The following is a 22178-nucleotide window of genomic DNA, read 5'->3' as shown; positions in this document are numbered from 1 at the left end:
GTTCACATTTAATTATCCCAAATGATGGGACTTCCACTAAGTTTTCCTGGAAGCCTGTTCCACAGTCTGATTTGCTCTACAAATATTGTACTTCCCAATATTAAGCCTAAGTTTTCCTTTGCTTAATTTCATCCCATTACTTATGGCTTTACCACCTCAGAACATCCTGAATAAGTCCTCTTTTCTTAGTATTTAGCATTTAAGCTCTTCAAATACTTGTAGAGAGCTATCATGCTCCCTTAGAGGGCACTTAGCCAAGCAAGACATGTTTAACCCTCTTAATCTTCCTTGTAAATCAATCCCTCCAGCCTCTAAATCATTTTCACTACTCTTTTCTGAATTCCTTCCAATTTATCAGCATCAGCTTGGTAATGAAGTGCCTGTAAATGAATGCACAATTTTATGTCTTACAAGTGTGGCCAGTGAAATAAGAAACACAATGGGCCAAAAATCTCTGACCCAAGTGCTAAGAGTAGCTCTGAGCCAGTCAGATATTAGTGCAATTCCTCCGGTATCTCTCCATGGTATTGAAACGCTTATTTATCCCACAGCAGCCACATAGTCATTGTGATTAATTTTACCCTATGGTATCTTAATACTTTAACGGGTACATTCACCTAACCAGCTGTCTTCCAAACTAACTGCTGCAGGCCCTGGCAGATTCTACCTCTGTCCTGCCATTTCCTCTGCATCCTGGCTCCCGTTTTCTTCATGTGATTGTGCTGACAGAGCAGGAGAGATCTGGCAAAATGTGCAGAGGTGGGACAAAGGGGACACAGCAACCCAGTGGCTGCCGGAAGAGGACCCTTCCTAGACCAGGAGGGAAAGGAGGAAGTAGGGCAATAGGGGAAAAAAGCCAGACAAGTGAGCCTCCCTCTTCAGGCAGGTTAGTGTGCCTGAGTTAAACTCTGAAAATGCTCTGCTACTCAATTGATCCAGAGAACCACACCAAATCATGCAAGTCAAGGGGTTCTAACCTTTGAGTCCACTTCAGGAACACTCGTGAGACAGCTTAAGCTATCGAGGGCATGCATATCTGGAAAGCCACTAAATACTTAAAGGATGTGACCCTAAAAAAGCAGTGTGTTCCTTCCATCGTTAAAATGGTGGCGTTGGCAGATGTGCTCAGGCCAAGCAATGGGGCTGGACACAGGGACGTTGGCCTAAAAAGAGTGCAGAGTTCCTACTGCACATGCTTAAAAATGCTGAGAGTAATGCTGAACTCAAGGGTCTTGATATGTATTCTCTGGTAATTGAGCACATCCAGGTCAACAAGGCCCCGAAAATGCGCTGGTGTAGTTACAGAGCTCATGGTTGTATCAACCCCTACATAAGCTCCCCCAGTCATATTGAGATGATCCTCACTGAGAAGGAGCAGATTGTTCCAAAGCCAGAAGAGGAAGTTGTTCAGAAGAAAAAGATCTCTCAAAAGAACCTGAAGAAGCAAAAATGTATGCCCCGGGAGTAAATCTGACAGAACAGATGTACATAAATAAAAAAGAAAACTGGGGAAAAAAAAATGTATGCCAGTGTCACCAAGCTTGGTGCAGTAGACATGCAGGGACCTCTGACTCACAGACAGGCCCTTTTATGTCTCCCCTCAGAACGCCAGTGCAGAGGTAAACGCCTAGGAGGCGTATCTCAGAATATCTATGTGCCTGGTAGCACCTGATCTGCATGAACACACAGTGCAAACAAGATGTATCTGAGAATATTTCTTACCACTCCAGTAAATAAAAACCAGGCCCTTTTATCACTTTAAATGGCTCATTTTTCATCCAGAGATGTCTGGAATTGAGACAGGGCAATAAACTCCAGCTACTCATCTTTGCCCTGTCAAATGTATACAGGCCAGCTACCACCAAGGCTCATGTGCTACAGGGGCCAGATGGGGATCAGTCTCTACCCAGTGGAGGGGGAAGTGTGGGTCAGCCCTGCCCTCTCCTTGCAGGGGAGGAGGGGCTGAAGGGAATTCATTAACCTGGAGGGCGTGTTCCCGTTTTGTGGCAACATCTTTCAAGAAGACAGGGAGGGAAATTTCCTCCTCGCATTCTCCTCACGCTGATCGCTGAGCTAACACTGCCTGGCCTGCCAGTGTGACTTTGCTACAGAGTCCATGACAAGCTACAGAGTCCATGACAAGGAGCCTTGTCTTCAGCTGTCAGTGAGAAGTGGGTTCAGTAAGCAGAGATTAAACCTGATCAGTTTCCTCTATCCGTGGCCACTGTCGCTGCCTCGGTTTTGCCGGCTTTTCAAAAACAATGTACTTCTGAAGGCAATGAGAATTCTTTCCACTGACGTTAATGGGAGCAGGGCCTGGCCCACTGGTAAACTCTTCTATGCCACGTGTGGGGCAGCTGACTTCTTAGACTGAGCTGCAAGAGGTGGGAACCCCAGAACAACCCCCTCCTTCTCTGCCAGTCCCCCAGTGAGTCGTTTTCCATGTTTCTTTGAGACTAAAGTCCGCTGTGGTCCAGAGCTGGGAACCCAAGAAACTAATTTAAAGCTGCTAATTTTGGGATAGGAGTACTTGTGGCACCTTAGAGACTAACCAATTTATTTGAGCATAAGCTGTAGCTCATGAAAGCTTATGCTCAAATAAATTGGTTAGTCTCTAAGGTGCCACAAGTCCTCCTTTTCTTTTTGCGAATACAGACTAACGTGGCTGCTACTCTGAAACCTGTAATTTTGGGATGTGTTTAAATCCTCAAGATAAAAGGGGAAGGGCAGTAACACAATACTTAACAATGACTTATAAATAATTAGTCGGAAGGCTGGCTTGCTACATTAGTGCCACCTCAGATTGGATCTTGTTGGCTGTTTCTCAAGTAGGATCAGGCCTGCGCTAACTCTGCATGGGGAAGCTCCAGGGAAACCTCAGGCACTGCAGGAAGTGTTGCTTGCATTTCAGTGGGTTGTGTTCTTTGTTCTGAAGTGGCGTTAGAGGTGTGCCAGGCTGACGGAGGTGCCCTCTTTCAGATACAAGGCAAACTTGACGTCCTAATTCCTTGCGAGCATTGACTGTGACATCGTACCTCTGTGACATAGCACCCCATAAGGCTTTCTGGAAATATGCTTATGAATGTATATATGACATAACTGGAATATGTTTCATGCTACATATGCCAGGTAACTTATCTCTGTAAAGGTTATGATCTAATGAACATATTCATCCTATTTGTATGCATGTGTCATTTTTGTATTCGAAGTTATGAATATTGGCTGTGTACTTGCTTGATTTTAAGTAGCTTTAGTAAAGCATTTGGTCAGCTTCTTGAGAAACGAATGTGTAAATTAAGTGCCCAATCAAGAAACACTTAATGAACAATGGATCTTGGAAGACTCCAATCCACATAAGAAGTCTTCCTGGAGACATTCAAGATCGCATGTGGGCAATGGCTGCTGCCTGTAAAAGCTGAGTCATGCATGGACATGTGACTTGTCCATGTGACTCAAAAACTCCATCTTGGAGCTGGACTTTGCATAGGAGAGAGGAGGGAGTTTCGACCCACAAGAGAAAGTCTATTTAAGCCCTTGGGAGACCCCTCCATTTTGTCTTCAGCTGGCTCAAGAGATAGCCTCTCCACCCCCAAAGCATACCTGAAAGAAACTGGAACAAAGGACAGTAACCACAGGGGCTCTGAGTGATTGCTGGACCCAGACTAGATGGAGACTAGTCTGTAAAAGGAAGCTTACTGGAACACCTCTGAGGGTGAGGTTTTATCTGTATTAGGCATAGACTTGCATGTTTTAGGCATAGACTTGCGTGTTTTGTTTTATTTTGTTTGGTAATTTACTTTGTTCTGTCTGTTACTACTTGGAACCACTTAAATCCTACTTTTTGTATTTAATAAAACCACTTTTTACTTATTAATTAATCCAGAGTATGTATTAATAACTGGGGCGAGGTGTGGGGGGGTGGGAAACAGCTTTGCATATCTCTCTATCAGTGCTATAGAGGGCGAACAATTTATGAGTTTACCCTGAATAAGCTTTATACAGGGTAAAACTGATTTATTTAGTGTTTGGACATCTGAGTGTTAAAGACAGGAACACTTCTTAAGCTGCTTTCAGTTAAGCCTGCAGTTTGTGGGACGTGGTTCAGACCTGGGTCTGTGTTGGTAGCCAGCAAGCGTGTCTGATACAACCAGGCAGAGTTCTGGGGTCCCAAGCTGGCAGGGAAGGCAGGGGCAGAAGTAGTCTAGGCACATCAGTTGGCAGCCCCAAGGGGGTTTCTGTGATCCAACCCATCACAACCTCACACAGCTTGTTTGCCTTCTCTTATACCACTGTCCTTGTTTCTCAATCACATCTGAATTTCTTTGTAAAGGTAGAATTTTAATTTCTCTATCCCCCTTTGAGCTTCCGGTTGCTCTTTTATAACTAAACAAGATGACGTTTATGACTGAAAATTAGTGATGACATATTTTGTACTGTAACCCAGAGACCTTTAAACATGAAGATTTAACCCCACAAAAACTCTAATGGTGCTTTTCATAAAAGTCGGGGTGTTTAAGTGGCACTATGGTCTAATGGGTAGGGCACCAGACTGGGACTTACAAGACCTAGATTCTATTCCTAGCTCTGCTACTGACCCACTGTGTAACCTTGAATAAGTCACTTCACCTCTATGTGCCTCTGTTTCCCCTTCAACATTTATCGGTCCTGTTTAGACTCTTTGAGTCTCATACTACAGGTACATACAGTGCCTAACACAACGGAGTTGCTCAGTGCTACTGTAATATAAATAAAAATGGTGATCACCGTGGTATCTGGCCATACTCCGGTTGAAATAAGTACACCTTAGTCTAGCTAATCCCCACCGCACTGGCCCACACACGTGGTTGTGTAGTGTTGTTATCTGCTACTCAACAACTGCTAAGTTTCCCTGGTAGCTGTTGAACCCTCCTCTGACACCTGCATTCCTTAATAAACACTCAAACTCTTTGTGACTAATCCCTGTCTATACAAACATGCCTAAGCTAAAGGAGAATGTCTTCACCTATCACTAGAAATTGGTCCTTTACCCGCTCTGCTGGCCAAGCCACTAGAGGACAACATTGCACTCGTTTATGTAAGGCCAGTATATACAAACTGCAGTAATTGTCTGGAGGTTGGTTAGAGCCCTAAAGTAGGTGGCACTGAAATAGAAGGGGGAGAAAGACAAAGGCGAAAACTCAGACTGATTTTAGTTATACAATAGACTCAAACTGCCGGGCTCCGCTGTGTTTAGACAGTTGAATGTTAATGAGTAAGAATATATATTTTTAAGTGAATGAATTTTTTCTGATAACCTTTTCTCATGAATCCAAAAGCAAAGTTGAGAATGAGGGAGATAACTGTATTATTTTGTATGAATATTATATGTTCTTCAGTTTACCTGCTAGATATTATTCTGTCTGACTACCAGAGTTAAATCAAAGGAGGCTATTAGGATGAGCAAGCAGGAAACTACTCAGTGACTAGAGGTAAGAAACCACCAGGGAAAATGCCAAGGGCCTTTAAGAGAACATTGGGAAGCTACTAACTGGGAAATGTCTACCAGACTGACTCCAGTCAGGTTAACAGGCTTGTTTTACCATCCAGGATACTAAACAAAAGAACACTAAGCTGTTAAAAACCTTGGCCTCAGGAGGATGGAAAGCAGTGGAGTGTCCAGCACCTGCTTGTGGGAAGGCACAGTGGGAGATACACTGGGAGAAAGAGAGAAACTGCAACAACGCAGTGCTTTTCTCCCCGAAGTCAGGATACCTGAGCTGAGTAGAACTTACCAAAACTTGCAAGAAAAGGTTAAGGGTTAGGTAAGACCCAACCATATAGGCCTATTGTTGTTTTAACCCTTCTCTCTGCTTGTTATGTACCTTTGGATGAATAAACAATTCTCTGTTTTGTAGCAGCTGTTTTGGGTCTTTTTAAACAGCCACTGGTTACAGGCTGAGAGAGGAAAGTTTCTTGCAGGTGTCAAATATAATTGGGCCTGTCATGTTAGCACTGTTGGAAACAGGTGGACTGCAACCCAGAGAACCAGTCTAAGGGTTGTTGAACTGTGGGGTTCCACCCATCAGAGAGGTAAAGGAATCAAAGCTTATCAACTGAGGGGTGCACCTGAGAGAGATGGCCAAGCACTCTAAAGTGCAGCTTGCCCTATACCTGTGATAGATGGATTGGTTTTTCTGGGCTTTAAAGGGAACTCTGACTTAAAGGTGAATTTAAAAGCACCTCATAAAGTACGAGCTGAACTCAGGCTGGCGGATCTCCTTACCAGTGCAGAATGCCTGTACCCTCAAAAGCCAGGAACTGATTGCAGCTTCCTGCTTTGTTAGAGGTCCTGCTGCCAGGCAAAAATGGAGCCCTGAGCTCAGCTCCCAGCGTGTGAGTGAAGCATGGGCTGATTCTTGAGTCGCTTTATTTTTGTTTTTAATTCCCAAGGTGGCAGGCTGGTCCAGTTCACAAGTTATGGTGTTACCAGGCTTGTTAATCTATCTACTTTTAACAAAGCTCCAAAAGCCATTTAATTAATGTTTCCAGAGATAGAGAGAGCTGCTTGGAGATGTAATAGGTTTGGAAGGCACAACGGAGGTGCACAAACTGCCGCAAACTGTCCTTTGCCTCATTGTTATAACAGTGGTGCCAGAAGGACTGCAAAAACGGTGAGGGCCAAGCAACCAAAATGGCCCACGTCTGAGTGGTGGAGTGATGCCAGGTGCCAGCTCACAGCACCACTCATTCAAGTTTGGCCTGTCTGCCCCTCTGTCATCCCAGCAGGAAAAAGGCTTTGCCATTGTGCCACCCAGCTCCGGTCAGGGGCCATGAGGGGGAGGACGGAGGCCCTTGTCCTCCCCCTTTATTGCACCCCTGCTCCATTCAGATTTGCAAAAGTGGGGGCGGGGTGGCCCTTTGGTCCCCTGTCTCTGGCGTCCATGTGCTATAGCAACTTTATTGGGAAATACTGGCTCTTTTAGAGCAGTCTTATGTCCAGGATTGCAGAACTCGTTAAAGACACGAATGCGTAAGACTTACATCCCCGTAAGATAAGGACATATCATTATATCCATTCAAGAGGTGGAGAAATTGAAGCACGCAAAGCTGAAGTCACTTTGCCCAAAGCCACAGCTCTTTAACTCAATGCAGCAAACTGACTTCAGTGGGATCACAATAAGAGTTTGGTTTATTGTTAGAAGAATTCACCTTTATCCATTTACTAAACCAAAGTAATACCCAGCTCTGAGGTTCAAAAGACTTTCCTTATTCCTGTATCTTACATTAAGCCAAATGGTTCACTTGTCCAGGATGGTTAAAAAAGCCGCAAGGAATACATGCATGAGCATTTGTGGAGCATTAAGAAGTTGGAAGATGGGAGTAAATTGGGGCCAAGCCATGAGTTTTGCAGAGGTGAAAGGGTGAATCTAAGGGTAAGTGGTATTAAGAATGCAAAGCAGGAAGAGAAGTTTATCTGAACAAGGCCATAATTAAGTCCCGCAGGGCTATCAGCACCACTATGGTTGATGTTTCCTCCATGTAACTAAGAGGTGGGAAGCAGAAGGAATTTATAAATAGCAGAGGGTGACATACAACTAGATACACAAAGGGATTTAGGCACCTAACTGCCACTTTAGGCACCTCAATTCTTTTTCAGCTGCTGTCTAACTCTGTAGGTGCCTAAAGTCCCATGCACCTAATTTCCACTGGTAATGTCCCTTAGGCACCTAAACTTCTGTCATTGGACATGCACCTAACTTTCTAGGTCCTGATACATGCCTTAACCCCAGTGGAATCCTCAACCTAGACATTCCCCCTGCCTATCTCACCTACAGGACCCGATCCAATAGGTGTTCTCAGAGGCCACCTAACATTCAACTCTACAGAAAACCTAGGAACTGTCCTTTCCCAAGGTGGTTAGATGTTTGGCTGCGTGTGTGTGTTCTCCCTGTGTGCTGCCCCAGCTCTGTGCAGACAGCTGGCACAGCATATCTCATGCAAACCGTCCAATGACCATAAGATCCGTTAATGTACAAAGGCACCAGGCCAGGTTTATTGTCGACAAAGCATGGTAATAGCACCTGGCAGACTCTGTGTGGATACTAAGACATGTATGCCCATGACAATGGACACATCTCGGCTGCACAAAGATATTTCCTCTGAGATACATCTTTATACCCTGATACAAACAAGTTAGTACTGCCCCCTGGCATGATTAGTTACTGCCCCCTGATGTAGCTAGTTATTATTCATCACCTTGTACATGTTGGTTCAATTAAAACATCTTTATTACGTACTGTCATCCTGACCTTATTTTTTAGAAGGGGACAGTGCGTTCCTGTTATCCTTAGGGAATGTTTTTGTACCATCCTTGATATCAGGATGTTCTGGTGCCACTTGATATTGGGATGTGTTTCTGTGAGTGCTCTGCGCTTAGCACTTCTTAGGAATGTGTATTTTTGCAATATTAGCATGTTCTTGCTAAATTCTATGTGCAGGTTCTGCCTCATACTAGGCCTTTAATACAAGGACTTAGGTCTCAGGCTCTCTTCCTACTACACCACCTAAATAACTTTTAGGCCTGGAACTCGCCCGGGATGTAGGAGACTACTGGTTCAATTCCTGCTCTGTGTAATGTGGAACTGGGATTTGAACCCATCTCTACCATTGGTGAGGTGAGTGCCCTAACCAGGGGGCTTTGGAACAAGGTACAGGATAGACACCAATCCCAGAATATTGCATAGCCCAGCGGTTCAGGGATTCACCTGAGAGATGGGAGACGTGCTTTCAACTCCCTACTCCACACTAGGCAACGCGGGGATTTGAACCCAGCTCTTCTGTATCAGGGTGAGTGCTCTGGCCTAAAGGTTATGTTTGTCAAAAAGGAGTGGGAGTGGGCACCAACTCCTCGGGTTTTTTGAGAGAAAGGGCTCAAGTGCCGTACTCCAGGAGGGGGTTCACGGCTGTGACTCCCCAGCAGAGAGAAGAGTCTCCTCCCTGGCCTGGAATTAGGTGCCAAACTCCCTTTGAGGGCTTAGGCCACCTTCCTCTCCTCAGCATTTCCTATTGGCTGGCTAGGTGGCTCCCTGCTCAGCGTGCTGGCTTTTGTGGATCCCATTCTATGGTGCCTGTCTCTCCCCAGTCATTGCATGAGGAGCCTAGATGCCTCACTCAGGCCTGTGGATTCCATCAGGCGGCAAACACCTAAAGTGAAGTGTCCCAAGTTAGGTGAGGCTAGGTCCCCTTTGTGGATCTAGCCCTAAACATCCCTTCCGCTGCAATGCAAAGCCTCAGCCTTTAAGCCATTTTCAGCAGCTAAGGTACAGATGCCATCTGATCATGGAAGGGTTGAAAGCAGGTTCAGAGTCTGAATCTATGGCTTGGGGCCTTTGACACTTCACAGGACAGGAAAAAGACAACCACACCCGCTCCACTTAAGCAGGCTTTCCAGATAGCTGCACTCCAAAGGGGGGCCAAAAGCAGCAGCTCCACCAGCGCCGGACAATACGTGATCAATGTGAATTTTAATGTTCGTTGGCTGATGTCAAAAAGAATTCAGCTAAAGCAGGAGGAGAAACACAAGGAATACAAGGGCAGCCTCTGAGCGAGCCAACTGTGTGACTAATGCAGCTACCTTCTGAGTAATGCTTTAACGGAAACATAAATAATAATTAATCCAATTCTACTCTTTCAGGAGAATGGAGTGGAGCCCACTGTGTTTGGACAAAAGCAGGCCTCTGTGTTTAATGACAAGAAAATCCTGGTGAATTTTTATTACTTACTGTAAAGCCTGTAAAAACCCTACATTAGGAAATAAACCTTGCAGCTGATTTATGGTGTGGCCATGGGGGCAGACGCTTTTTAATTTGCTTACATTTCAGATCGATGTTGCAAGAAATGGTTGGTCAGTAGAAGGGGCTTTTCCCCTGGTTTTGGTACCCAAACCAGTACGCCAGCATGATGCGAGGAGACTTGCTGCACCTGGGGGTTTGAATGAGGTGTAAAACCAAAGGCCTGAATGCTTGTGCTAAGATCCCATGTCATTTCTTTGCACAATAGGTGTGTTGAGGCTAAGCACTTTGCTTAGGGAGACAGTGTGGCTTAGAATGTAGCTCAGTGGCTTGTGACTCAGGCCACCTCAGTTCTGTTCCTGGCTCTGACATTGGACAAGTCACTTCATTTCTCTGTGCTGCAGTTTCCCTATCTGTAAAATGGGGATAAGGATACTCTGCTCCATCTGTAAAGTTTTGTGATCTACTGATGGAAAAGTACGATACAAGAATATGCTATTATTATTAAATACATAATGGCTGCCTAAAATTCCCTCTGCAGCTGGATTTGACTTTCTTAGTTTTGGTGGATTCTGTTAAGCAGCTGCCCTTTTCCATCTCAGAGATGGCTGCATGTCAGTGGTGGTGAAGCGATTCCATGCTTGTAAAGGACTTTGGGATAAAGATTCCCGCCTAAATGGAATGTATTTTCCCCCTCATCTTCTGAAGGGGAGGGAGGGACACTGCCACAAATTACTGTCATCAGGTAGGACTCTGGACAGCAGGTTTCTTCTGAGATGGCTCTGTCAGGGCTAGTCAAAATTCCACTGAAACTGTTTTTCAACAGAAAATTGGATTTTTAGAGAAAATGGAATTTTTTGCACAACAGTGTCTATTTTTATCAAAAAAGTGCATCCCCCCCGACTCCCTGCAGTTAGGGATTCTCATGCAGTGCCATGGTGGCTTCGCAAGCGGAGAGAGCATGTGGCATCATGGGAGGTGTAGTGTCGTCACAGAGCCCAGCCCATCGAGGAGAATGGAGGCATGAGGCACTGCAGCAGCATTTCCTGATCGAAAGATTTTTCAGACAAAAATTTTCAAGTGTTGATTCTTTTCACTGAGAAAATTAGTCGCAGTTGTAGTTCTTGTCAGAATTTTCCATTGAGGGAGGGACTTTGACCAGCTTTATTATTGATCCATTGACAACACACTCTTCACAATGTTACCTGAGTACAGGCTAGTTCCACTGTTGCTCTACAGATTAATTTCAGGGTTGCCATTCTCATCATTTAATCATGGATTACACAATATTTGAGTAACCCTTCTGCCACGTGGCAGAGCTTCCTCTCAAAATGACAAAACCAAACCAGCTCAAGCCACCCAGAAATCTGGGAAAACTAAGCACCCAACCTGGGCACCTCTGAGAGGCAATACTTCGCCACTTGCAAGCACTAAGTCTTGTATTAAAAGGAGAGGGACCACAGCATTGATTCTGTGACAACACTGCAACAAAGACTCAAAAGTGTGCAGACAATATGTAAACCAAACACCTGCCCCACCATCTTCTGGACAAACCTCACTGACTGAAGTTAAACCTTATTGAACTTAATTTAAGTGTGTCAAGAGCTCATTGTAGTAAAAATGCAAATGTTTATGTGTTATTGGGGAGTTGCATGTAACTTGTCAAGGAGACATGACCAATGTAAACCTTGGGCAGTGTTATGGGCTCCAAAGGACTCTTAAACAATGGGCTAAGACAAGAATAAACTACTACTTGAGTAGGGTTTCATAGGAAACACTTGAGAGGAAGGGAATGCAAATTAGCCACCTACAGCTCCATCCTTTTGAGGAGAAATCCATTGTCTGGCTGATTCCCTAGTCACGGTGACTCTCAAATTCATGGCAGTGCTTCTTCTAAGTTAACAGCTGTTATGAACTTGTGAGCACAGAAAAACCGCGTGGGGACTGTTCACTGGCCAGAGCCCTTGTTGGAGTTGGGCTTATCTCTGGTAAGCTTCTTTGCCTGTCTGTAGGTTCTTTTATTGTTTTTTAATGTTTTCTCTGTGATGCTTTCACTGTAAGAATAAATGTGCTTGCTTAGAAAAAGCTGTGTGGTAATTTAACTGTGGCAATTACACTGATTACCACCTCTGAGGAGAAAAGCAAAGCAGATCTGCTTAGGCAGTCTGACTGTGCTGGGGAATGCACAGTGTAGGCAGGGAGCTGTGTAGCCTGGAAATACCCCAGCCAGGAGGGGCAGAGACCACCATCAAGAAGGTGATGGCTGGGAAGCCAGAAGCCTGAGAGTGGGTGCTTGGGTGCCACAGAGGGGGAATACAGGCGCAGGTGCCCTGTACTGTAACATCCCACTCACAGTTTGTTGTCCAGGTCAGCAAAATCATAGAATCATAGAATATCATAGTTGGAAGGGACCTTAGGAGGTCATCTAGGCCAACCCCCTGCTCAAAGCAGGACCAACACCAACTAAATCATCCCAGCCAGGGCTTTGTCAAGCCAGGCCTTAAAAACTTCTAAGGAAGGAGATTCCACCACCTCCCTAGGTAACCCATTCCAGTGCTTCACCACCCTCCTAGTGAAAAAGTTTTTCCTAATATCCAACCTAAACATTCCCCACTGCAACTTGAGACCATTGCTCCTTGTTCTGTCATCTGCCACCACTGAGAACAGTCTAGAGCCATCCTCTTTGGAACCCCCTTTCAAGTAGTTGAAAGCAGGTATCAAATCCCCCCTCATTCTTCTCTTCGGTAGACTAAACATCCCCAGTTCCCTCAGCCCCTCCTCATAACTCATGTGTTCCAGTCCCCTAATCATTTTTGTTGCCCTCCGCTGGACTCTTTCCAATTTTTCCACATCCTTCTTGTAGTGTGGGGCCCAAAACTGGACACAGTACTCCGGATGAGGCCTCACCAGTGTCGAATAGAGGGGAACGATCACATCCCTCGATCTGCTGGCAGTGCCCCTACTTATACAGCCCAAAATGCCATTGGCCTTCTTGGCAACAAGGGCACACTGTTGACTCATATCCAGTTTCTCGTCCACTGTAACCCCAGGTCCTTTTCTGCAGAACTGCTGCCGAGCCATTCGGTCCCTAGTCTGTAGCAGTGCATGGGATTCTTCCGTCCTAAGTGCAGGACTCTGCACTTGTCCTTGTTGAACCTCATCAGATTTCTTTTGGCCCAATCCTCCAATTTGTCTAGGGCTCTCTGTATCCTATCCCTACTCTCCAGTGTATCTAGCTCTCCTCCCAGAGTCCAGGGGTGGGCTCACCTCCAGCCTCCCACAAGGGGAAGGGGGTTGCAGCGACTCGGCTGCTGCTGGTTGTGGCTGCTATCTCTGCCATATCCTTGGTCCAGTCTGGTCGTACAGCACCATTACTACCTAATCCAGCTATTAGCTATCATAACTCTGGGATTTGCTGGGGATAGAGGACATCTTCAATGGGATGTGGGTGGTCTGACCTACTGGTCAAAGCAGGAGTCAGGCCAGGTCTGATGCTGGGAGGTCAGAGTTCGAGACAGGCCAGAGGACAAACCGAGAGTTGAATGTCAGGAGGCAAAGTCGGGTTACCCAGAGACAAATTTGAGAGCAAAACCATGGATTGATAGTCAGAGTCAGGCCAGCTCAGAGGAGCAGGAGCACAAGACGTACCGTCCAGAGCCAGGCGCTGGGTTTATACAGAAGCTGTGGGCCAGTCAGGACCCCAGCCTTCTGCAATCAGGTTACTGGGCTAGAGTCTTCCATCAGGACTCAGCTTCTGCCTTAGCAATTGTTAGTGGGTGGCTGGTTGGAGCTTCCTAGCTCCTAAGAAACCTGTAAATGTAAGTTTGAGATTCATGGCCCCTGATATGCATTTAGCTACAGGACTATGTTCTGAGGCTCTACCACTTACTACTTACTGATTTCACTAGGTAGCAGACTTACTACTCCTTCTCTGCATTGTCTTTCACCAAACACTGACCCCATGCCAAGTTTAAGGCTCAGTCCTCCAGACCATCTTATCCATGATTTTAGCTTTAGTGATCACTGAAAAGAAACAAGGACTTCCAACACAACCTAACCACCTCTGTCTTTAAACACTGGACAGCAAGACTGAAATAGCACCTATAATCCTTACTACCAAGTAGAAAAAATAACCACTACATGACTTGTGTTTACTTCACTACCCGCACCCTTGGTGAGTGAGATTACATGAAGGCTGACCCCCTCAATTAACGTATATTAAGTACAGTTCGGCTGCACTTAGTCATATAAAATACAACAATTAATTACCCTGCATCCAATACTTAGGTGACTTTTAACCTAAAACAACCAAAATTGATCAATTTGGCAAAGCAGGTATGTTGAGTAAAGTAGGTGTGTTTATGCAACTATAGTCTGCTCCCGAGATTTTTTTCCTCCACTTCATCAATAGATGGCAGAAGAGAGCTCATTCTGACCACTGGTTACATCTAGTATTTTATTTAAAGCCCCAGCTCCTAGGAAAAAGTAATTAGGGGAGAATCTCAGCTTCCATTTTTAAAAAGCGGTAAATTTTTAGACCTCCTGGTTTTGGAGAAGTGCCTGAAAACATGCAACAAGTGTCATCTAAAGGCTCTGAGACCAGAAAAATAATAAAAAGATCCCAAATTTATTTGTTTTTTAATCTCATGATTTCTGAGGCCTGACTCAGGATTTTTGAACACTTGGGGTTGGCAATGCTGTAACTCACTGCATGTTGTTATGTTAACCCCGTCCATTCCCTACACCTGTACTGTTCAACAGAGTGGTAGCTGAATATCCGCATGGTCGTGTGGCATTCATGTAGTACCAATCAGTTGAGAGCAGTGTAATGGAACCAGCTTGACTCCCCTGACTTTGCATTACATGAAACACTCAAAAGGCTAATGGGGGGACCCATTAATTCCTCCCAGACTAGGTGTTTATCCCCACTAGACCCCAGCAAAACTACCCAGTTATTACACTGTAGCAGGTTTGTTAGGGAATCTGCTCCCAAACCTGGGTTGTGACCCCCTCTCCCCACGTATGACGGATAAATGGTCATACAGTGACACACGGTTGGCAGGCTCACTTTATAAAATGTTTTGCATGTACATTTCCTTTAAGTGATGAGAAGCTGTGAGAAAACCTGAGTCTGTATAAAGGGCTTTATAGTAAGATTCTGATCAAAGCAGAGCACTAAAATCACTTTCCTGCTGAATTCAACTCAGCTGAAATAGACCAGGGCTATCGTGGACAGTGGGGAGGCTGTAGAAGGGAGCGAAGATGACTACTTCGCTGAGAAAGGGGAAGCTGGATACAGAGCAATAACTATTGAGGGTGCTGGCGTAAAGTGTGATTTTCTTAAGAAGAGATATGAAGGCTGCCTTTTTCAGGTTAGTGAGGGGCCTCTGGCTTAGGAGCTGATGATGATGGTTGTGAGCGGAGAGGCATGTGAAGTGTCACAGCACAGAATTTATGGAGGATGACGCTCACTTTGCAGAACAGATGGTTGTGGTGTTTAGATGCTGCTTGTAATTATTAGAACTGTGAGCACTGGCTGTTGGGAGTCTAAAAGGACAGGAAACAGGAAGGAGGGGGGGATTTGAGGAGGCTGAGGGAGAGCTACCAAGGGTGCAGCAGCAGCTTGGTAAAGAGATTTCCACTTTAAAAATAAAGTCCTGTTGAAGTTTGTTAGTACCTTGACTGATTGATACAACAATAATGTAAGCAGGGACAGGACTGTTGGAAGGTTTCTGGGTTGGCAGAAGTAAGAGGAAGAGGGCAGGTGCACCATTAAAATATATATGGGGTGAACCTGACTCAAGGATGGCTGGCTATTTTCTCATTCCTCTTTCTCCCCTGACTCAGTCCTAACAGTTACATGGACTTTATTCCTGGCTACTGCTGCTTGCTCATAGTTTCTGTTGGGAAAGGCCATGGTGTCAAAAGCAGGAAGGGAGAGACCATGTTTAAATGCCTGGGGAAAACGTGTGTGTTTTTGATGCATAAGCCAAACATTTTGGAACCAAATGCTTTAGCTGGGTGGTCCTACATAAAAGATAAATGCATCCCATTGGAGTGTATTTGTGGTTTATATAACAGAGGATTCTAGTCCTTGCAAGGACACATGTGGAATTGTAGCCCTGGAGGACAAACACGTTAAGTCAGCAGCAGCTTTGTGGTATCTCTATTTGATGGCTATAATCCTAGTTGGATCTCAGTAACCTTGTTGCTAGAACAGAGTCCAGCAGTCCTGACCACAGCCAGGCATCATGCATAAGTTGTTTATTGATGCTTACTTGAGCCTTTATTCTTAAATCCTTGAGTCAAAGCAGCCAGTTTGAATGGATTTCTTTCTGATTTGCGTCAGTGCTTTTCTCAATGGCTTGTCAAACAGTGTAAACATCCATCTGCAATTGTCACTGGTGGCAGTGTAATGCATATCTTCTGAGTGTTAGTTGGTGCTCTCAGACATCTAGTTAGAGGAGGTACACAAAGCTGATGCACTTTCTTTCTGAGATGATTTACATGGCACCATTAGAAATGTAAGTAATCGTATCAGCTTTAATTTTCTGCACAGGACTACCTGAAAGAAGGTTTAAATTCTACATTTTATTATTCATTTTTCTTTTCTTTTCTGGGGCAATTAGAACCCCCTTACTGGTTTCACCATTTTATATTCCCTGCTCTTCCTTGGTTAAACATGGATTCAATGATTCCAAGGCCAGAAGGGAAGACTATGATCACCTAGTCTGACCTCCTGTATAGCACAGGCCAAAGAACTTCTTAAAAATAAATCCAAGAGCAGAGTTTTTGAAAAACATCCCATCTTGATTTAATAATTGTCAGTGATGGAAACTGCGCCATGACCATTGGTAAATTGCTCCAGGGGTTAATTACTTTTACTGTTAAAAATGTATGTCATATTTCCAGTCTGAATTTGTGTAGCTTCAACTTCCAGCCATTGGAACGTGTTATACCTGTGTCTGCTAGATTGGAGAGCCCATTATTAAATATTTGTTCCCCATGTAGGTACTTATAGACTTTAATCAAGTAACCTCTTAGCCTTCACTTGTTTATGCTAAATAGAATCATAGAATATTAGGGTTGGAAGAGACCTCAGGAGGTCATCTAGTCCAACCCCTTGCTCAAAGCAGGACCAACCCCAACTAAATCATCCCAGCCAGGGCTTTGTCAAACCTGACCTTAAAAACCTCTAAGGATGGAGATTCCACAACCTCCCTAGGGAACCCATTTCAGTGCTTCGCCACCCTCCTGGTGAAATAGTGTTTCCTAATATCCAACCTAGACCTCCCCCACTGCAACTTGAGACCACTGCTCCTTGTTCTGTCATCTGCCACCACTGAGAACAGCCGAGCTCCATCCTCTTTGGAACCCCCCTTCAGGTAATTGAAGGCTGCTATCAAATCACCCTTCACTCTTTGCTTCTGAAGACTAAATAAGCCCAGTTCTCTCAGCCTCTTCTCGTAAGTCATGTGCCCCAGCCCCCTAATTATTTTTGTTGCCCTCCACTGGACTCTCTCCAATTTGTCCACATCCTTTCTGCAGTGGGGGTCCCAAAACTGGATGCAATACTCCAGATGAGGCCTCACCAGTGCCAAATAGAGGGGAATAATCACTTCCCTCAATCTGCTGGCAAGGCTCCTACTAATGCAGCCCAATATGCCGTTAGCCTTCTGGCAACAAGGGCACATTCCTGACTCTTATCCAGCTTCTCATCCACTGTAATCCCCAGGTCCTTTTCTGCAGCACTGCTGCTTAGCCAGTCAGTCCCCAGCCTTTAGCAGTGCATGGGATTCTTCCGTCCTAAGAGCAGAACTCTGCACTTATCCTTGTTGAACCTTATCAGATTTCTTTTGGCCCAATCCTCCCATTTGTCTCGGTCACTCTTGACCCTATCCCTACCCTCCAGTGTATCTACCTCTCCCCTCAGCTTAGTGTTATCTGTGAACTTGCTGAGGGTGCAATCCATCCCATCATCAAGATCATTAATGAAGATGTTGAACAAAACCAGCCCAGGACCAACCCCTGGGGCACTCTGCTTGATACCGGCTGCCAACTAGACGTTGATCACTACCCGTTGAGCCCGACAATCTAGCCAGCTTTCTGTCCACATTATAGTCCATTCATCCAATCCATACTTCTTTAACTTGCTGGCAAAAATACTGTGGGAGACCATATCCAAAGCTTTGCTAAAGTCAAAGTAAATCACGCCGACCGCTTTCCCCATATCCACAGAGCTAGTTATCTCATTATAGAAGGCAATCAGGTTGGTCTGGCATGACTTGCCCTTGGTGAACCCATGTTGACTGTTCCTGATCACCTTCTTCTCCTCCTCCAAGGGCTTCAAAATGGATTCCTTGAGGACATGCTCCATGATTTTTCCGGGGACTGAGGTGAGGCTGTAGCTCCCTGGATTCTCCTTCTTCCCTTTTTTAAAGATGGGCACTATATTTGCCTTTTTCCAATCATCCGGGACCTCCCACGATCACCACGAGTTTTTAAAGACAATGGCCAATGGCTCTGCAATCACATGAGCCAACTCCCTCAGCACTCTTGGATGCATTATATTTGGACCCATGGATTTGTGCATGTCCAGCTTTTCTAAATAGTCCTTCACCTGTTCTTTCACCATTAAGAATGAAATAGATAGAATCATAGAATATTAGGGTTGGAAGGGACCTCAGGAGGTCCTGTAGTCTAACCCCCTGCTCAAAGCAGGACCAATCCCCAATTTGTGCCCCAGCTCCCTAAATGGCCCCCTCAAGGATTGAGTTCACAACCCTGGGTTTAGCAGGCCAATACTCAAACCACTGAGCTATCCCTCCCCCTCCTTGAGCCTATCACCATAAGGGAGGTTTTCTAATCCTTAAATCATTCTGGTGGCTCTTCTCTGAACCCTCTGCAATTTATCAACAACCTTTTTGAATTGTGGACACCTGAACTGGACACAGGATTCCAGCAGTGGTCGCACCAGCTCCAGAATCAGAGGTAAAATGACCTCTCTGATCCTATTTGAAGCATTAGCAACATGTTAGCACAGTCTTTCTTCCTCTCCCTCCCTCCATCTCTCTTTGCATATCTATATAATGTCTAACATAATATAATAATAATAATAAAAATAATAATTAATGTGTGCATATGGAGGTGCATGCACATAAACACACACAGTGCAGCTAGCACTAGAATGCAATTCACCCCAGAATGCTGGGACTGCGGAGTAAATGATATAGTTTTGCTGCACTAAGGTGGATGATGTGTTGGATGCAGGGGGGAACAACACCACTTCTGAGGGTGCTGGAGTCGGGCTCCATATCCCAGGTCTGCCTAGATCAGCAAGCGGCAGGAAGTCCTGGAGAAGGACCAGGGACGTGATCTCTGGCTCTGTATAATCACACACCTTTTGGCTGCACAACCATCATGTAGAAGCCTGTGCAAATGTCAAGGTCTGTATTCTAGTTCAGGGACTGGAGTTGCATTTGCAGAGGTGAGGCGGGGCGATGTGTCCTTGTGGGTTATGGGATGGATTCTACCCCTCCTCTCTGCGCAAGGCCTGCCTACTTAGGCTTTAGGGAGACTTGGGTTCAAGTCCTGCTCTGCCACAGACTTCCTGAGTTTTACCTTGGGCAAGACTCTTAGCTTCTCTATGCCTTAGTTCCCCACCCGTTAAATGGAGATACTAGTACTTCCCTCTCTCACAGGAGTGTTACAAGGCACCCAGTTATCACAATGATGGGTGCCTTACAAGTAGATAAGATACTGTCAGGGTTCCTTCCCCTTCTTCCTTCTGAACTCTAGGGTACAGATGTGGGGACCTGCATGAAAGACTCCCTAAGCTTATTCTGACCAGTTTAGGTTAAAAACTTCCCCAAGGTACAAACTTTGCCTTGTCCTTGAACCCTATGCTGCCACCACCAAGCGTGTTAAACAAAAAACAGGGAAAGAGCCCACTTGGAGACATCTTCCCCCAAAATATCCCCCCAAGCTCTACACCCCCTTTCCTGGGGAAGGCTTGATAAAAATCCTCACCAATATTGTGAACACAGACCCAAACCCTTGGATCTTAAGAACAATGAAAAATCAATCAGGTTTTTAAAAGAAGAATTTTAATTAAAGAAAAGGTAAAAGAATCACCTCTGTAAAATCAGGATGGTAAATCCTGAAAATCAGATTCAAAACATAGAGAATCCCTCTAGGCAAAACCTTAAGTTACAAAAAGACACAAAAACAGGAATATACATTCCATCCAGCACAGCTTATTTTACCAGCCATTAAACAAAAGGAAATCTAACACATTTCTAGCTAGATTACTTACTAACTAACAGAAGTTCTGAGACTACATTCCTGATCTGTTCCCGGCAAAAGCATCACACAGACAGACAGACCCTTTGTTCCCCCCCTCCAGATTTGAAAGTATCTTGTCTCCTCATTGGTCATTTTGGTCAGGTGCCAGCAAGGTTATCTTAGCTTCTTAACCCTTTACAGGTGAAAGGGTTTTGCCTCTGGCCAGGAGGGATTTTATAGTACTGTATGCAGACAGGTGGTTACCCTTCCCTTTATTTTTATGACACGCCCCGCAAATCCCAGATAGGGTGAAAACACTGGCTGTGATTTCTTCCTGGAGCTCTAGGAGAAAACAGAGTTAATAAGACACATGCACCTCTAAATATACTACCAACTGTATGAAGACTAACAATATTTTCCACATCTCAAGGACGATTTTAACCAGTTGATTCTGGGAAACTTTCACAGGAGACAGATTACAGAGTAGCAGCCGTGTTAGTCTGTATCCGCAAAAAGAAAAGGAGTACTTCGTCTTTAAGGTGCCACAAGTACTCCTTTTCTTTTCATGGGAGAGTGCATCAGCCACTTTGTTAGAAGTTTCTGAGATTTGTTGTATGTCAAAATCAAAATCTTGGAGAGCTAAACTCCACCGAATAAGTTTTTTGTTATTTCCCTTGGCGGTATGAAGCCACTGTAGTGCAGCATGGTCAGTTTGCAAGTGGAAACGCTGTCCCCAAACGTATGGGCATAGCTTTTCCAGAGTGTAGACAGTGGTGTAACATTCCTTTTCACTGATTGACCAGTGGCTTTCCCTCTCAGACAGCTTCTTGCTGAGAAACACAACAGAATGGAACTCCCTCATTAAGACTGCTCCCACACCACGCTCGGACGCATCTGTGGTTACTAGGAATGGTTTGTCAAAGTCTGGGGCCCTTAGCACAGGGTCAGACATGAGTGTTGCTTTAAGCTGGTTAAAGGCCTTCTGACACTCTTCAGTCCACTGAACTGCATTTGGCTGTTTCTTTTTGGTTAGGTCTGTCAGTGGGGCGGCGATTTGGCTGTATTGTGGTACAAATTGCCTGCAATATCTGGGCAAGCCTAAGAAGGATTGGACCTGTTTCTTTGACTTTGGACAGGCCACTTTTGGATAGCATCCACTCTGGCCTGTAGGGGGTTGATAGTTCCTTGACCCACCTGGTGTCCAAGGTAAGTCACTCTGTTTAGGCCTATTTGACACTTCTTAGCCTTGACAGTTAGTCCTGCCTCCCTTATGCGCTCAAAGACTTTTTGTAGATGTTCCAGGTGTTCTGCCCAGGAATCCGAAAATATGGCCACATCGTCAAGGTAGGTGACTGCATATTCTCCTAATCCCGCTAGGAGACCATCTACAAGTCTTTGGAAGGTGGCAGGTGCATTTCGCAGCCCGAAAGGGAGTACATTAAATTCATATAGCCCAACATGTGTGGTGAAGGCTGACCTTTCCTTGGCAGATTCATCTAGCAGTACCTGCCAGTACCCCTTGGTTAAGTCCAAGGTAGAGATGAACTGGGCCCATCCCAGTTTTTCCAATAGCTCATCTGTGCGTGGCATTGGATAGTTGTCTGGGCGAGTTACAGCATTTAGCTTACGGTAGTCCACGCAAAAACGTATCTCCCCATCTGGTTTGGGAACTAGAACCACTGGAGATGGTTCATGCACTGCCAGAGGGGCGGATTACACCCATCTGTAGCATATCCTGGATCTCCCGTTCTATAGCAGTTTTAGCTTGAGGAGACAATCAGTAAGGTTGGGCTCTAATTGGGTGAGCATTACCTGTGTCAATGGAGTGGTATGCCCGTTCAGTCAGTCCTTGGGTGGTTGAGAACATTGGCACATAGCTAGTGCGCAGCTCCTTGATCTGCTGTCGCTGCATACGCCCAAGGGTCATGGAGAGGTTCACCTCTTCCACACCACCTTCACTTTTCCCTTCATAGTAGACATCTTCAGGCCACTCAGCGTCATCTCCTCCCTGGGCTGTAAACTGACAAACCTTTAATTCTCTGGAATAAAAGGGCTTTAGACAATTAATATGGTACACCTTAGGCTTTCGGTTGGAGGTGGGGAATGCTATGAGATAATTAACAG

The 22178-nt window shown here is 45.1% G+C and overlaps 1 long non-coding RNA gene and 1 pseudogene across 1 annotated transcript; one reads left to right on the top strand and one right to left on the bottom strand.

The window, feature by feature from the left end:
* The first annotated feature begins 901 nt into the window (after positions 1–901).
* Positions 902–1508, top strand: LOC102934794 (annotated as a pseudogene).
* A 10780-nt stretch (positions 1509–12288) lies between these two features.
* LOC122463362 lies at positions 12289–16797 on the bottom strand. Its single transcript, XR_006286627.1, has 3 exons — positions 16620–16797; positions 13821–13823; positions 12289–12302 (listed from the first exon to the last, which is right to left on the bottom strand). It is a non-coding gene; the product is annotated as an uncharacterized LOC122463362 (long non-coding RNA).
* Positions 16798–22178: the final 5381 nt, after the last annotated feature.

The sequence above is a fragment of the Chelonia mydas genome, chromosome 19 (genome assembly GCF_015237465.2).
Source record: "Chelonia mydas isolate rCheMyd1 chromosome 19, rCheMyd1.pri.v2, whole genome shotgun sequence".
NCBI classification, from domain to species: domain Eukaryota; kingdom Metazoa; phylum Chordata; order Testudines; family Cheloniidae; genus Chelonia; species Chelonia mydas.
The sequence above is the reverse complement of the archived record's forward strand: the minus strand, read 5'-3'. Positions and strand labels throughout refer to the sequence as shown.